The sequence below is a fragment of the Pongo abelii genome, chromosome 4 (genome assembly GCF_028885655.2).
Source record: "Pongo abelii isolate AG06213 chromosome 4, NHGRI_mPonAbe1-v2.0_pri, whole genome shotgun sequence".
Classification (NCBI taxonomy): Eukaryota; Metazoa; Chordata; class Mammalia; order Primates; family Hominidae; genus Pongo; species Pongo abelii.
In genome coordinates, this window is record NC_071989.2 from 107,702,468 (window position 1) to 107,720,509 (window position 18,042).

The following is an 18,042-nucleotide window of genomic DNA, read 5'->3' on the forward strand; positions in this document are numbered from 1 at the left end:
ATATGCACCCAATACAGGAGCACCCAGATTCATAAAGCAAGTCCTGAGTGACCTACAAAGAGACTTAGACTCCCACACATTAATAATGGGAGACATTAACACCCCACTGTCAACATTAGACAGATCAACGTGACAGAAAGTCAACAAGGATACCCAGGAATTGAACTCAGCTCTGCACCAAGCGAACCTAATAGATATCTACAGAACTCTCCACCCCAAATCAACAGAATATACATTTTTTTCAGCACCACACCACACCTATTCCAAAATTGACCACATACTTGGAAGTAAAGCTCTCCTCAATAAATGTAAAAGAACCGAAATTATAACAAACTATCTCTCAGATCACAGTGCAATCAAGCTAGAACTCAGGATTAAGAATCTCACTCAAAACCGCTCAACTACGTGGAAACTGAACAACCTGCTCCTGAATGACTACTGGGTACATAACGAAATGAAGGCAGAAATAAAGATGTTCTTTGAAACCAACGAGAACCAAGACACAACATACCAGAATCTCTGGGATGCATTCAAAGCAGTGTGTAGAGGGAAATTTATAGCACTAAATGCCCACAAGAGAAAGCAGGAAAGATCCACAATTGACACCCTAACATCACAAATAAAGAACTAGAAAAGCAAGAGCAAACACATTCAAAAGCTAGCAGAAGGCAAGAAATAACTAAAATCAGAGCAGAACTGAAGGAAATAGAGACACAAAAAACCCTTCAAAAAATCAATGAATCCAGAAGCTGGTTTTTTGAAAGGATCAACAAAATTGATAGACCGCTAGCAAGATTAATAAAGAACAAAAGAGAGAAGAATCAAATAGATGCAATAAAAAATGATAAAGAGGATATCACCACCGATCCCACAGAAATACAAACTACCATCAGAGAATATTACAAACACCTCTACGCAAATAAACTAGAAAATCTAGAAGAAATGGATAAATTCCTGAACGCATACACCCTCCCAAGACTAAACCAGGAAGAAGTTGAATCTCTGAATAGACCAATAACAGGATCTGAAATTGTGGCAATAATCAATAGCTTACCAACCAAAAAAAGTCCAGGACCAGATGGGTTCACAGCCGAATTCTACCAGAGGTACAAGGAGGAGCTGGTACCATTCCTTCTGAAACTATTCCAATCAATAGAAAAAGAGGGAATCCTCCCTAACTCATTTTATGAGGCCAGCATCATCCTGATACCAAAGCCTGGCAGAGACACAACAAAAAAAGAGAATTTTAGACCAATATCCTTGATGAACATTGATGCAAAAATCCTCAATAAAATACTGGCAAACAGAATCCAGCAGCACATCAAAAAGCTTATCCACCATGATCAAGTGGGCTTCATCCCTGGGATGCAAGGCTGGTTCCATATATGCAAATCAATAAATGTAATCCAGCATATAAACAGAACCAAAGACAAAAACCACATGATTATCTCAATAGATGCAGAAAAGGCCTTTGACAAAATTCAACAACTCTTCATGCTAAAAACTCTCAATAAATAAGGTATTGATGGGACGTATCTCAAAATAATAAGAGCTATTTATGACAAACCCACAGCCAATATCATACTGAATGGGCAAAAACTGGAAGCATTCCCTTTGAAAACTGGCACAAGACAGGGATGTCCTCTCTCACCACTCCTATTCAACATAATGTTGGAAGTTCCGGCCAGGGCAATTAGGCAAGAGAAGGAAATCAAGGGTATTCAATTAGGAAAAGAGGAAGTGAAATTGTCCCTGTTTGCAGATGACATGATAGTATATCTAGAAAACCCCATTGTCTCAGCCCAAAATCTCCTTAAGCTGATAAGCAACTTCAGCAAAGTCTCAGGATACAAAATCAATGTACAAAAATCACAAGCATTCTTATACATCAATAACAGACAAACAGAGAGCCAAATCATGAGTGAACTCCCATTCACAATTGCTTCAAAGAGAATAAAATACCTAGGAATCCAACTTACAAGGGATGTGAAGGACCTCTTCAAGGAGAACTACAAACCACTGCTCAAGGAAATAAAAGAGGATACAAACAAATGGAAGAACATTCCATGCTCATGGGTAGGAAGAATCAATATCGTGAAAATGGCCATCCTTCCCAAGGTAATTTACAGATTCAATGCCATCCCCATCAAGTTACCAACGACTTTCTTCACAGAATTGGAAAAAACTACTTTAAAGTTCATATGGAACCAAAAAAGAGCCCGCATCACCAGGTCAATCCTAAGCCAAAAGAACAAAGCTGGGGGCATCACGCTACCTGACTTCAAACTATACTACAAGGCTACAGTAACCAAAACAGCATGGTACTGGTACCAAAACAGAGATATAGATCAATGGAACAGAACAGAGCCATCAGAAATAATGCCACATATCTACAACTATCTGATCTTTGACAAACCTGACAAGAACAAGAAATGGGGAAAGGATTCCCTATTCAATAAATGGTGCTGGGAAAACTGGCTAGCCATATGCAGAAAGCTGAAACTGGATCCCTTCCTTACACCTTATACAAAAATCAATTCAAGATGGATTAAAGACTTAAATGTTAGACCTAAAACCTAAAAACCCTAGAAGAAAACCGAGGCATTACCATTCAGGACATAGGCATGGGCAAGGACGTCATGTCGAAAACACCAAAAGCAATGGCAACAAAAGCCAAAATTGACAAATGGGATCTAATTAAACTAAAGAGCTTCTGCACAGCAAAGGAAACTACCATCAGAGTGAACAGGCAACCTACAAAATGGGAGAAAATTTTCGCAACCTACTCATCTGACAAAGGGCTAATATCCAGTATCTACAATGAACTCCAACAAATTTACAATAAAAAAACAAACAACCCCATCAAAAAGTGGGCGAGGGACATGAACAGACACTTCTCAAAAGAAGACATTTATGCAGCTAAAAAACACATGAAAAAATGCTCACCATCACTGGCCATCAGAGAAATGCAAATCAAAACCACAACGAGATACCATCTCACACCAGTTAGAACAGCAATCATTAAAAAGTCAGGAAACAACAGGTGCTGGAGAGGATGTGGAGAAATAGGAACACTTTTACACTGTTGGTGGGACTGTAAACTAGTTCAACCCTTGTGGAAGTCAGTGTGGCGATTCCTCAGGGATCTAGAACTAGAAATTCCATTTGACCCAGCCATCCCATTACTGGGTATATACCCAAAGGACTATCAATCATGCTGCTATAAAGACACATGCACACGTATGTTTATAGCTGCACTATTCACAATAGCAAAGACTTGGAACCAACCCAAATGTCCAACAATGATAGACTGGATTAAGAAAATGTGGCACATATACACCATGGAATACTATGCAGCCATAAAAAATGATGAGTTCACGTCCTTTGTAGGGACATGGATTAAATTGGAAATCATTCTCAGTAAACTATCGCAAGAACAAAAAACCAAACACCGCATATTCTCACTCATAGGTGGGAATTGAACAATGAGAACACATGGACACAGGAAGGGGAACATCACACTTCGGGGACTGTTGTGGGGTGGGGGGAGGGGGGAGGGATAGCATTGGGAGATATACCTAATGCTAGATGACGAGTTGGTGGGTGCAGCGCACCAGCATGGCACATGTATACATATGTAACTTACCTGCACGTTGCGCACATGTACCATAGAGCCTAAAGTATAATAATAATAATAATAATAATAATAATAATAAAAAAGAAAAAAAAATACCAGAGACTGGATAATCTATGATGGAAAGAGGTTTAATTGACTCATAGTTCCACATGGCTAGGGAGGCCTCAGGAAACTTACATTCATGACAGAAGGTGTAGAGGAAGCAATGACCTTCTTCACATGGCTGCAGGAGGGAGAAGGGCATGTGAGAGGGCAGAAAAAACTACCATTTATAAAACCATCAGATCTCATGAGAATTCACTCACTATCACAAGAACTGCATGGGGGAAAGCACCCCCATAATCCAATGACTTCCCTCCCTCCTCACATGAGAATTACAGGTTTTTCTCTCAATTCATGGGGCTTACAATTTGAGATCAGATTTTGGTAGGGACACAGAACCAAACCATATCAGTCTCTGATCAAGTTTTAACAGAAACCTCTACCTATGATGAGGAGTTAACTATGTACAAACTCTTTGACATTACATGAAGAAACCTAGGCACTATATCTATGAATAGCCATTGAGTTGTCCTTGTTCTTTTGTATCAATAAGGTTGTGTTTAGTAAGAATTTCTACCAGAGATGTATTATCACACCTAACATATAACTAACACCCAACAAAACAGGTAATATCTAACAGAAGGCCTGTAATAGAGAGTCCTAGACTGGTTCAGATCATCAGAGATACAATTTGGAAATGAGGTGTAGACATCCTTAAATATCAACCTGATTTATAGACTTACTTTCTATTATTTGAAATCCTGGACATCTCACACCTAGGTAAAGAATAGATTTATTTTCATTATTTTTTTAAGTCAGGGAATAAGACCTTTTGCAGAAATCATCCCCCCAGCAGACTTTCTCTGGGTCTATTCCTACTATGAGTCAAGATTTATCAATATGTCTTATTTGCTTACTGTGATTGAAAGTGGAAAAGCTAGTGTCTGACATTAGCAGTTTTTATAGTAGAAGATAAACTCACTCAGATAGGAAAATGTGTAGGTCATTGGGCTTTTGGGTATGCAATTATTGGCACTATGAAACATATATCTCCTTAAAAATATCTTGCTATGAAAGATGGACAAAATCAACAATATTTATCTCTCAAGACAAAACTTCAAGGGAAAGACAAATGTCTTGGGTTACATGGAAATAAAATCTCACCATCTCAGTAACATCATCCTGGTTCAAGCCACCAACAAGAGTTACAACATCCCAATATGTTATTGTGAAAAATTATTTTATTATTAATGTGATAAGCTGAATTATATATGATAGCTAAAGGTAATTCCAACCTGGCATTTATCATTTCAATATTTAGAACAAAGTCATCATGGTATGTTATCTGGTTATAATTAAGCTAAAGTTTAGTATAGGGCTTAATTTTCATGGTTAAAATGGAATAGAAAAGAAGGTCTCATTTTAGGCATTCTAAGCACGGCTTTCTCATGATATCTTTGCTCTTAGAGCAACATTCCAATAAGAGGGCCTAAAAAGAAAATATTGAAAAACACATCAGCAATCTCAGGAATTGGATAATGCCATTAAACAAAATAATAGGACAGTAATTTTATTCATCATCAGCATATTATTAAACAAGTGTACTCCATATTTTAGTTTTTGTTTTAATACTGAGAAATGTAGATCATGGCAAAAATAAATACATTTGTTTTAAATCATAAAACACATTATGAATCAATTTAAGATTAAATCTTTCCTGCTATAAATTCAAAATTACATACCATTATACATCCTAATTCTAAAGCATTATGCTTTATGAAATCACTCTCCAAGAATATTTTTGTAGTGCAATTAGTGGCATCATTAATGAATAATTCAAATTTCTTAATTCAAAGAACTTGAAAATGGCAGAAGTATTTGGTGGATCCCTGAAGCCAATACAGTTTATGTTCAGTTATTCTATAGTTGTTATGAAAAATTTATAAAATACTACAATTATTTGATAAATTAACAAATAAGAATCAATACTTATGAACCTCATCAATATCTATATACTTAACATAAAACAAATATATATAAAGTTTTAGGAATATTTGATAGACTATTTAGAATATTACAAAGTATTTACAATATATATTTAAAATCCAAGGACAACTGATAATGTCAAAAATTATAGAGAGAGTTACTAAAAATATATGTATTAGAGGGCTCACAAAATGATTTGAAGAGTTAAATGGAAACATGTATAATATATATAAATCAAAATGTCATTTAAGTGGAACAGAAAATTGATAATATTATATGAAAAATTTTAATAAACTTTCCTTAGAATAAAACCTCATCATTTCTCATTTTCCCCTCTCCCAAGTATAGAAATTATCAACTCTTATTGAATGCCTATTATGTTTCAAGCTTTCTATGGGGTGCTCAAATTGAAAGAGTGACAATTTCCAAGGTCTTCTTAGACTAGTAGAGATGATAGACAACTAAGCAATTTCAGTATAATTTAAGTATTGTGTGAAAGATTAATATACAAGCTTTTATAATAGTACATCAAATATGTTCTTCTCATGAAAAGAATGATATGATCAAAGCCATTTATAGTAAATTGTCATCTAAGCTAAACTGTCAAGTTAAGTAGGAATTGGTCATGTGAAAGTAGTTTTCTCTCCACAGATGGACTACTATATGAAATACCACAGAGGCACAAGAAACAAGGCACATTCAGAAAGTTATATTTATCCTTCCATTTTTCTGGGGGCATGATGTTCAAGAAAAGAAAGGACAGAATAAAAACCTGGAAAAGTAAGTATGTTCAAGACATTAGGGGTTATGTGTGAAGTCACAGCACAGTAGCTATGACTGTTCTCTCTCTAAAATTCCAAGTTTTTTTTTTTTTTTTTTCTGGCTACTTGCTTCTTGGTAAAATTACCTGAACTGGTAGCCATGTGGACTAAACTGACCATAATTTTGTGCTACGATACCAGCCTGTACATAGCTTCCCCTAAAATATATGTGAAAGTGTGAGACCAAGAGCCATATCCCACTGACAAGAACAAGAGGACAAAACAGAACTTGGCAGTTCTACCAAACTACCCAAAGCATTACCCCAGCACTCTCATTGATGTTTTATCACTCAGAGCTTTTGATATATTCAAGAGGGAGACTTTCATTTGCAGATGTTTAACGTGACTGTCCATCTGTTTATCATCTATGTATTCATACAATAATGATCCAAACGAAAACAGGAAAAGTTTCCATTGAATTTAACTATGGGTCTACAGTAAAATGTGAAACAACACTAAAATATTTAAACACCATGTATGTAGATTGTTATTTGAGAACTGCAACCACAGGGATTGCCTTTTCAGGTCTGAACTGAACCAGTAAGTAAGTTTTATATTATGTATAAAGTTTTATACAATATATAGTATTGGTATCTAATGTATACATTGAAGTTTTTGTCGAGTTCTAATTACAGACAATCACCTGGTGTGCTCAGAATTTATAGATAAGAGAATATAGAAAACTCTCAAATAGAAGTCATTGTAAAGATATAACTAATTAGTCGCAGACATTTTTCAAGGCATTAGAAGGAGTAAAATACCTTACACTGTAATTTGTAAAGCTAGAGCAGAATGTTAATATGGACTCTATCTGTAACTGTTTTCGCTGAGTCCCAAACGCTAAAAAATATACAAAGGGCCGGGCGCTGTGGCTGATGCCTTTAATCCCAGCACTTTGGGAGGCTGAGGCGGGCAGATCAGGAGGTCAGGAGATCGAGACCATCCTGGCTAACATGATGAAACCCCATCTCTACTAAAAATACAAAAAGAAATTAGCCGGGCGTGGTGGCGGGCACCTGTAATCCCAGCTGCTCAGGAGGCTGAAGCAGAATGGCGTGAACCCAGGAGGCAGAGCTTGCGGTGAGCAGAGATCGCGCCACTGCACTCCAGCCTGGGAGACAGAGCGAGACTCAGTCTCAAAAAAAAAAAAAATACATGTATGTATACGTATATATACATGTATATATACGTATATATACATGTATATATACGTATATATACATGTATATATACGTATATATATATACATGTATATATATATAAAGATTACAAATATCCACTTAGCCAAAAGCAGGACACAAGCCCATTTATGCTTTTTAAAAATCAATTCTGCCCACATTAATGATCTATCTCCAGGGTATAAATTGATGGGCGTTGAAATTGGGATAAAAATACTTAGGAAGAGTTTTCAGCATAATATATTTTTCCTCAGAATCATGGAGAAGAAAGAGAAGTCATTCTACTGTTACTCCAAGCTGAGAAAAAAGGAGCTTATAAAGTCCCTAAAATAAATATTTGCACCAAGAGATTTAGCAAATATGAAATATTCATGTGAGAATGAGTGATAGCAAAGGTTATCAGAAAAAAATAATTACCCAAAACTTGACAAAAATAAGGTAAAAATTTTGGTGGCAGTTTATTTTGACACTAAAAGAGACACAAAAAATATCCAATGACAGTTTAGGGTAATGAATTTAGTTTAATGGTTTTAGATTAAGTAAAGTTTCTTTTGAACCTTTAGGTTTTCAGCAGTAGTGATGCAATATAATTTGTTCAGTGACAGAGATTGCTCCAAAGATTTTTGGACTGTTGAGTATTGACCAGTTTCATATCTAATCCAGCAATCTTTGTCCAATTGCCTGCAAATAGGCTGGATTCTCAAATGCTCATTAACTTAATTTTTTATTCAATGATTAATGAGTCAAATAAAATCTGATATATATGCATTTTATATTTGTCTGAAAGTTATAATTTTACCTTTTTGAAATTTACACTTTTTAACTTGGCATGGTGGCACATACCTGAGTTCCCAACTACATAAGAGGCTGAAAGAAAAAGGATCACTTGGGCCTAGAAGGTTGAGGCTGCAGTGAGCTGTAATCATGTCACTGCACTATGCCCTGTGTGACAGAGCAATACCCTGTCTCAAAAAAAAAAAAAAAAGAAAGAAATTTACACTTTTTTAGGTTATGTGTGGCTTTGCAGAATAAAGAGGGGAGGCTACAAAACAACAATCTGTCCTTCACACAAACGATGTCATGGGAAGGGAGAAAACGTTGGAGTTCATCCTAAATTAATCTCTCACAAGTACTGCCTGTGATGGCAGTGGTGAGCCTTCTGGAGTTGTGGCTGCCATCATCCTGGCTGCAGCAGGGATGCAAGGTCAGGGCTGCATGCTCCATGGAGCCAGAAGGAAACTCTGGCCAGGGACAAGTGGCAGCCTCACCCCTTCCCAATTGGGGCAGGAACTCCTTGCGTGCCACTGCATGGGGCTGTGGCCCCAGACATCCCTGTGCTCTCAGGTGCAGGCAGGAATCCAATCCCACCAGGTACAGCTGCAGCCACCCAAACCTCTGCTGCCCACAAGGAAGGAGGGGATGGGGGGTGGGCTTCCCTCTCCACTGAGCAGGCAGGAGCCCTGCCCTCTGGGGATGCAGCTGCAGCCACCCAAATCACAGCTGTGGACCCATCCCTGCACTCTTGAGTGTCCAGGCAGGCCCCCCTTGCCCTCACAGACTCCAAAGTGCCTGCTCCCACTGTCTGGCTTCTCCCTGCTGTTGGTGCCTGCAGCAATCTCAGAGCAAAGTCAGAGCTGCACCCAGGCACTGTCACAGCATGGCCAGGTGTGTACACACTCACAGAAGTGTACACACTCACTGACACACCAGCCTCCTGCCTCCTTGGCCCTCCCTGGACTTTTGAAACTGATGAGCATGAGAGGAAAGCCAAGGGGTGGCTGAGGGCCAACCTGGCCTGCAGGCAACCCTTGACATGAGTGGGAGGCAGGCAGTCTCCTGGGCAGAAGGGGGCAGGTCCTCACTGAGGCCCCACCTTCAGGCCAGAGAAGGCCTGAAGGCTGCAGTCCAGGCTACCAGTCCTGATGAGCAGAGTGGGAACTTGTGGTGCCCTTTTTGGGCCTGCCCATGGCTGCCCATGGACCAATTGTCATGCACTTTCTCCCTTCTGAGGACCATGGAAGTCCCAGGTTCAGCCACAGCTGGGCAGAGGGTGGGATGACCAGCTGCAGAGGGGAGCTACCCACTCCAGGACCTTCTCTCTGCTGAGAGTCAAGCAGACATCAGACAACCAGCTGCAGAAAGGAGCTACACACTTCAGGGCCTCCTTTCTACTGAGAACTGCAGAGATGTTGGAATGATCCGCCTGCAGAGAGGAGCAACCCATTCCAGGGCTGCTTCTCTGCTAGGAGCTGAACACTCGCTGGGACACCTTGGCTGTGGAAAGGAGCTGCTCCATGTGGAAAACTGAGCTCTTTATAGCTCCTCTTCATCTTGTTCACCCTCCACTTGTCTGTGTACCTCATTCTTCCTAGTCACATGATAAGAACTTGGGACCCATCAAATGGTGGGGATAAAAGAGCTATAACACAAACAGGGATGAAACATGCCCCTTGCCTGCCATGTTGCAGGCAAAGAGAAGGAGAGAAGAGCTGCAGCCCTTCAGGGAGCCCAGACGTGGGAGCTCCCTGAGCCAGGGCTGTGACTCTGTCTTTAGGGCCCTGTGGTTCCTGGCATCTCCAAGCTTCCGGTGCCAACATGTTCCCCTGTGTAAACCATGAAAGCTGCTTGCACTGCACCTGGTCTGGCTGCAGCCTCACAAAGAGCCAGCAACCATGCCAGCCTCACAAAGAGCCAGCGGAGTGGAGCTGCTCACCCCACTGCAGTAGTTGGCATGTCTGACTGTGGGCAGTGTCTGGACCCCACACTCACTCACACACGCTTTGCTGTTCCAAGCCTGACTTGCCCTTGGGAGTTGTGGGACCCAGGCTGGTAGTGTAAGCCAAGCACAGTCTGCCAGACTGAGTAGCTGAAATGAGCCCAGCAGTCCTGAGCAAAACTTGGGCTAAGGTGCCACTGGCCACAGAGGTTTCCAGCTAGAAAAACAACAACCCAGAGATCCTGTAATACCTGGAGAGTCAATATGATTCTATTATACATAGTACTTGTTCGTGATGGATTGCCAAAATACCTCATTATTAATAAGTTAAACAAAACACTTGATGTATGTTCATTTTATATTTACCTGAGTAAAAATTTTACCTTTTTGGTAATATACTTTCTTAGTTTTGGAAGGCATCTGCAGATTCCCAAGTGGACTCATGTAACAGTCAATAAATGATTGAGGAAGTATACTATATAAACTCATGTTGGCTAAATAAATCTTTATAGAATCCTAAAGGGTATCCCAACCAAAGAACAAAACTTTACCTTTACTCACTTTGTTTTCCTGTCACACATACTACCCCATTTTTTAACTGACATTGATGTTTTTTCCTGTTTTTCTAGTTTGCACATGGACATGAAGTTATTTACAATTGGTAACAGCAGTCTCTGTTATGTAAGAGATGATTGAGAGTCCAAATATCTACTTTTTAAATTAGGTCTGAGTTTTTCTGTAAATGAAGCAATTAAAACATCTCGATTTATGATGTCAGAACAAATATCTATCTTATTTACCATCGTATCGCAAATGTCTACCACAGCTTTGTTCTACCAAGAGTAGGCATTTACTACTTGTTGAGTAAGTAATAGTGTTGCATCAGTGATTGTGTTTTCTTCCTTGCCACATTTATTATGTTAGTAGGTGGTGATGTTTCTTCCAGTGAACTACCCATTTTGCACTTTATTTTCGTTCTTTCTGAGTTCTGGCAGACTATATTTTGAACCAAATGGATTAACTTTTGAAATACCACTCCATGTGACCACATTGAGTTCTTATATGCCACTAAAAGCTATTTAATGGAAGACATCTCAAGTTGAAAAATACCTTCTGGAAAATATTATATTTTAGTAAAAATAAATAAAAATGGATTGTGGTTAAAAGTCCATCTAGAATATATTTTGTTTGTTTTTTTCTGACAGATTCTTATCTAAATCTGACAATAGTAATGTTTTATCTCTGGCTTAAAAATGTAGCTGGATCAATTTATTTAAACATTGCTAGAATGTGTTGAGCTATTGGAAGTCTGGCAAGAATCAATGCACAAACATTTTTAACAATCTAATACAAGACTAGATAAATCACTTATCCTTTCTCCTAACTAAAACCCTGAGACGCTTCTCTGGCTAATCTTACTGCCTTACTCCTTGTGCCTTCTTTTTTACTTTGTAGAGATCATACTTTTCATTCTTTTTTTAGAGCTGTCAGTAATATTTTTTATTGAAGTGCCTCATAAAGCCCAAGACTCCTCATCAGTTAAGATATCTCATGTTTTTATCTCCCTATTTCCTTAACTCAAAAAAGTAGTTCCTTCATACATTAATTTTTTAATGCAAAACCATATAAGATTAAGAAAGACTAAATGAATAAACATGGCAAAATACAAAGATTTAGGCCACATAGCTAGTATGTAATGCCTGGTTTATTATCTATTTTATATCTAAAAGCCATGGTAGTATTCTGTGTTTTTAATTTTTCCAAGTTATATATCTTTCTCTTTCTTAATTTCCTAGTACTTATTCATTGAACTCCTACCTCTCTAATATTAAATTTTGTCAAAAACTAAAAAATCATTCAAAGTCGTGGTTTTCTTGGTTAGGCATTATATATATTTCCATTAAGACAGGCCCACAGATTCAAACAGGAAAGAACATATTAAAGCATTTTCTGTTACTTAACATATCTAATATTTAACCAAGTCACATTCTTGAAAAGACAAGGTGGTGTTAACTAGAATAATACACCCCATAAAGATTAATTGAACAACCAACTATTTATAGTAACTACCACTATTGCTTTCTAAATACAGAATTTACTACTGTCCTAAGTACTCTAATAAGATGGGAGCAAAGTCATCTATTTTTAAAAATGTCTAGCACTTCAAATTCCTCATATTAAAAGTGAATATCCTACCCTTTTCTCGAAATCTATTCTTCCTTTTGTGGACTGTATTCCATAAACCGCTTCAAATGTCATTCATAGCTAGGAAGATAGCAATGATTTTTTTCTCCTTATACATTTATTTCTGAATTCGTCCCTGAATAGTGTACTCAGAATGTTTTTTCTTAAATGCAATCCTGGTTATATCAATTTTGAATAGAATTATGCAGAGTACCCGTTAGAATAATTATATGAATCAGTTAAGTGGCATTGGAAATATCAATCTAAAACATAGAGAAACAGGTTGGATTAAAAATTCATTAGCAAATTATCATGACAGGTACTATACACCCAACAAGTCAAGAAAACTACTCAGTGGCAACTTAAGCAACTGGATAGTAATATCAAAAATATCAGCAAAATCTTATAAATATATACAGTAAAATTGATTTCAATCAGAGAAGACATCCATTTTGTAGTCAGAGCCATTAATGAGTTTGGTTGAAACAATGGGAACTCAAGTATTCATCCTATAATAGACATCAATAATTTCTGGATGTTACTAATCAAGTTTATATAAACCAGTCAGCATGAGCTGATTACTGTAGCATTAGGAATAATACATACACTGATTTGCACTTTTCCTTTTTATAGCATCTTTATTGTATAACTTTAATGTAAGTTCAATGAAGCAACTAAACTATATTCATTTTATTTCAAGAAATTAAGTGTATTTAGATATCTAGGTGGAACTATATTGCAATTACTTTAAAATCAGATCATCCTTACATATTCAGTAAAAATTTAATTATATTATCTCTTAGATATTTAATGGTAAATCAAACTTCTCTTAATCTACGTAAAAACTTCTTAATTCCATATTCCCATGTACTGATGAATTCAACTTAAATTCAGCTCACACATAAAGTGATAAGCTCTACTACCTTCTACTCATTAAACTCTAACGGAAACGTTGAGTGGCAGTATTTAGGATTATTGTTGTTTTTTAAAAGGCAAGGCCTTTTCAAAACAGATGCTCATCCACAAACACATCCAGGCATAGTATTTGTCATGATTTTAAAGCCACTTTAAAGAATCACTGGAGGAAAAAATTCTGTATCAATCTCTAAGGGGCTAGGGTTGAATTAATTCCTGTGTTGCCATTCATTCTGAGGAGTGCCAGTGTTAAAACAATATTTTATCATGAGTTTGCATGTTAGATTAGACCAAAGCTTTGATTTTTTTAAAAGTAAAATTCTAGAGTAGAGATATTTCTTGGGATTTTCTCATCCTATAGGCTTAGTTAAGAGCATTAGATAATTATGTTGTTCCTTAAAATAAATTCTAAAAATCTGAAAATATTAGCAATGTATTATAGCTTCCATTCTCTTTGAAGAGTCCTTATTTCTTTTGTTTGTTTGTTTGTTTGTTTGTTTGTTTTGAGACGGAGTCTTGCTCTGTTGCCCAGGCTGGAGTGCAGTGGCCTCCTAGGTTCATGCCATTCTCCTGCCTCAGCCTCCCAAGTAGCTGGGACTGCAGGTGCCCGCCACCACGCCTGGTTAATTTCTTGTATTTTTAGTAAAGATGGGATTTCACCGTGTTAGCCAGGATGGTCTCGATCTCCTGACCTCATGATCCACTGCCTCGGCCTCCCAAAATGCTGGGATTACAGGTGTGAGCCATCGTGCCCGGCTGAAGAGTCCTTATTTCTAAGCAACCATGTTTTAATCTTTATTATTTTAGATTGCAAAAGCATCAGAGGAATCTTGTGCAGAAAGATTGTGTCCTTTCACAATGTTGACATTATATTTTGAATTTTTAATGGACGTTGGCAGTAACTCAGTTTGAAAATTGGATGAAATCAACACCCCCACAAACTTAGCCTTTCATTAACTCAGTGGAAAGCTTAATGATGTCTATGGTTGCCAATATACAGTCACATTTTTCTATTTATCTACTCAAATAGTTCCAGAAAAGGTCAGATTGAATTTATAACAGTGGTTGGGCTGCTGTAGTTATATATCACTAGAGGAATAAAATACAGCCTTTGAAATGATTTTACTGCCAACCCAGAAGAGCAATCAGAAATGTTAATTATGACAGGAGCAGTGAGTGCTGTTGGATCATAAGCCCTAAAAGATCTTACTGTCTTAATTTTATTTAAGGAAATGAAGAAATATGGATGCACAAAGAAGACTGATTTTCTTTCATGAAAAATTGGACTTTTAAAATCTATTTTATAAATATACCCAACATACATACATAAGCTAGTACATATTTAGACTGAACTTTTGTTTTAAAAAATCAATATATTTTCTGTTACTTTTAGGCATTTGAATATCTTAGAAAATTGCATAAACTAAGCTAGCCAATGAGTACAATGGAAGAGCAATCGCCTGGTGGCTTCTAACATTGACACTAGTCATGCTTCTTCCATTGACATGTAGTCTGATGCGGGGATAGTGATATATGTCTTAAACCATAGAGGGTATATATGTAAAACAAAGCTACTGAACTAGGTGATATTGCAAAATATCTTACAACTTTAAACTTTACTACATGGTTTCCTGTTTACTTTCTACAGTGCTAAAAATAAAAAGCATTGTAACTTCTCCAGTTATCTGGTTAAGATTAATTGAAACAATCTGCAAACACTTTCAAGTTGAAAGAACATTATTTATTGAAACAATGCAGTTCAGTCTTTTTTATTCTCATCTGTTGTAGAAAGTACATTTTATATTTAATGTAGCACTGGCCTAGGAGATATTGAACCTGAATATAGAGTTTTTCTTACAACATGAAGCAATAAAGAACCATCAACTTTGAAATACCCCATTACACAAGACTATTATTGCACCTAAATATTCATTCCTAAATAATGGACAATAGGACTTATTTTAATAAATTAAGTCCAGACATATTTGGAAATTAGTTTTTAATCCTTAGTTAGCATAAACAAGATGAACTCCCTTTTCCTGCACTGAAAAATTTCTAATAATACCTCTTAGGAAACTATTCAATAACCCCCCTCATTGTCATGGATTATCTTCTATGGCAAATTAATAGACTCAGCTTTGTGTGTGTTTTAGTCATTATTGTTTGCTTTGCTTTGTTTTGGCTTTAGCTCCAGCAGTCATTTTAACAATCTCAAGTTTCCACTGAGATTTCCTTGGTGAGCTTCACTCAAAAGTACTTTGCCACTTGCCCACAGAAATGAAAAGTTAGCGTTTATAAATCCTTTTGTTCTCAGTTGGTCTTCTGGTGGTCCTGAATCATGAGTGAGTTTCATAGCGGAAATCATAGCCTCCTGTGAAATTTTGTTTTAATTCTGTAACGATTTAACTTTTTGTGTATTTTTATTTTTGTGTGTGTGAACTTTCAGGTTGGTTAGTTGTCCATGAACTTTCAGGTTGGTTAGTTGTCCATGATCCTATTTAGATAAGAGAAGCTATTGTTACTTTTTCATGGATTCATTTAATTCTGTTTTTCAGCTATAAAAGAAAACCTTTCTGTGTCTGTTCTATGTGAAGCATGGGAGTTCTATGCTTTAAACAGTTATGCCCTCCTCCCTCAATGTAAACTATTTTAATTTACCTTTACATTTGCCTATAAAGTTTATCATGACATGTATACTTAAATGAATACCTGATCAATGCAGTCAGGTATAACACAAGAGCAAATTAATGCTTCAAGATTATAAAGTCTCAAAAATACTTCAGGAGCTTCTGTGTTAATTTATAGAAATTTCTGCATGTTTTTATAAATTAAAATAATATTGTTTAAGATAAACTTTGCTGTTTAGACAGGAACTCAAAAAAGGTTTATTCTTTACTTGGTTATAAAATATTAAAAATTAAAACTTATTTCATGTTTTAAAGTAATTTAAAGTGCTAATAGTTTTTAATAATAGTGTCAGTAAACAATGTAAAGTATAACAATGTAAAGTATAAACAATATAAAGTATAAATGTATACACACTAATATAATATTAATAAACAAAAATTTTAAAAGTGATACAAAAAGAGGTTGGATTGCTGCTCCAGGAATGAGGCAACAAAGACAACTATTAAATGTTTTTTTTTGGGGTGGTGGCTTATAGGAGATATGTTCTACAATTTATAATATTGTTATCCCTAAACCCAACTTCCACATTTACAATCATGAAAATAATAAGATTTTTTAAAACTTTCTTGAAAAACTTCTAGGAAAACATCAATATTTGCTTCTTCCTCATAAAAATGCAGAGATGTCAAAAAGTATTAGGCTTTTAAAATTAATTAAAATTCTACAGAGCTCAATTAAATCAAAACTTTTGTTAGACTTTAAGATTTTAAGAAAAAACTCAGAAATCATAGTTCAGCTTTCATATGTTAGAATATATAAATAAATTTTATGTTTTATGTTTAAATATTCTTACCAATTGAGAATATGCATAGTACACTTTATGACATCAATGATAGGTGCTTGAGCATTGCCAGTGCCCTCTCTGCTGCCAATAATATGTTCTTATGCCAAAATGATTTAAGACTAAGTCATTATAAGTGTGTATTTGTATATACACCTATATATTCATGTTATATCTTAATACAATTTTCTATTTTCCTTCGTTCTGGTATTATAATAAATTCATCAGAGCCATTTAATCTTATCAAACATAGACGGATTCTGATAATTTTTCCCGTCTTATACTTGCCTAAAGCCTCCTTTCACAAGCTATGGATCAGAAATATGAAAGAAACATTAAAAAGTTTCAGAAAACTGCACCAGATGCTATTGAATACAATAACAAGAAATAAAGTATGGATTCGGGCTTCCCAGAATAAGCTGGCTATTTTGACACAAGCATATAATTTTCAAACATGATCAAGTAACTGTGTCATGATTTCTCTCTTTTTTTTTTTTTTTCCTGAGACAGAGTCTCGCTCTGTCACCCAGGCTGGAGTGCAGTGGCACAATCTCGGCTCACTGCAAGCTCTGCCTCCCAGGTTCACTCAATTCTCCTGCCTCAGCCTTCCAAGTAGCTGGGACTACAGGCGCCCGCCACAACACCTGGCTAATTTTTTGTATTTTTAATTAGAGACGGGTTTTCACCGTGTTAGCCAGGATGGTCTCGATCTCCTGACCTGTGTCATGATTTCTATATATTTTTAGTCCAATAACATATGGAGTACTGGGATTAGACTGAATAACCCAAACCATGTTGATCAGAATTGACACTTAATCATAGAACTATTGGTTTATATCTAAATTCCTTACTTATTTTAATAATAAAATATAGAGCTTTTTATTTTATTTTTTTTTTTACAACTTCCAAAAGTCTCCTTACATAGGCAAACCGTTTACTAGAGTCTGCAAAGTCATCACTGTATTAGGAGATGTAACTAATGGTTGAGTTTGTCATCTTTTTTCTAGAATACTGGAAATTAACTGTTTACTAGGGTATTATGCTTAAAATGTTCCTATTTGTAAATGTAAGATTTATCCATTGAAACGGTGTCC

At 36.4% G+C, this 18,042-nt stretch overlaps 1 long non-coding RNA gene across 1 annotated transcript in view; it reads left to right on the plus strand.

Annotated features, from left to right (window-relative positions):
• The first annotated feature begins 6,223 nt into the window (after positions 1-6,223).
• Positions 6,224-18,042, plus strand: part of LOC129059477 (uncharacterized) — a 33,452-nt gene continuing 21,633 nt past the window's right edge. Inside the window, exon 1 of the long non-coding RNA XR_008525401.2 lies at positions 6,224-6,445. This is a non-coding gene — a long non-coding RNA (uncharacterized LOC129059477). The remainder of the gene's footprint in view (positions 6,446-18,042) is intronic.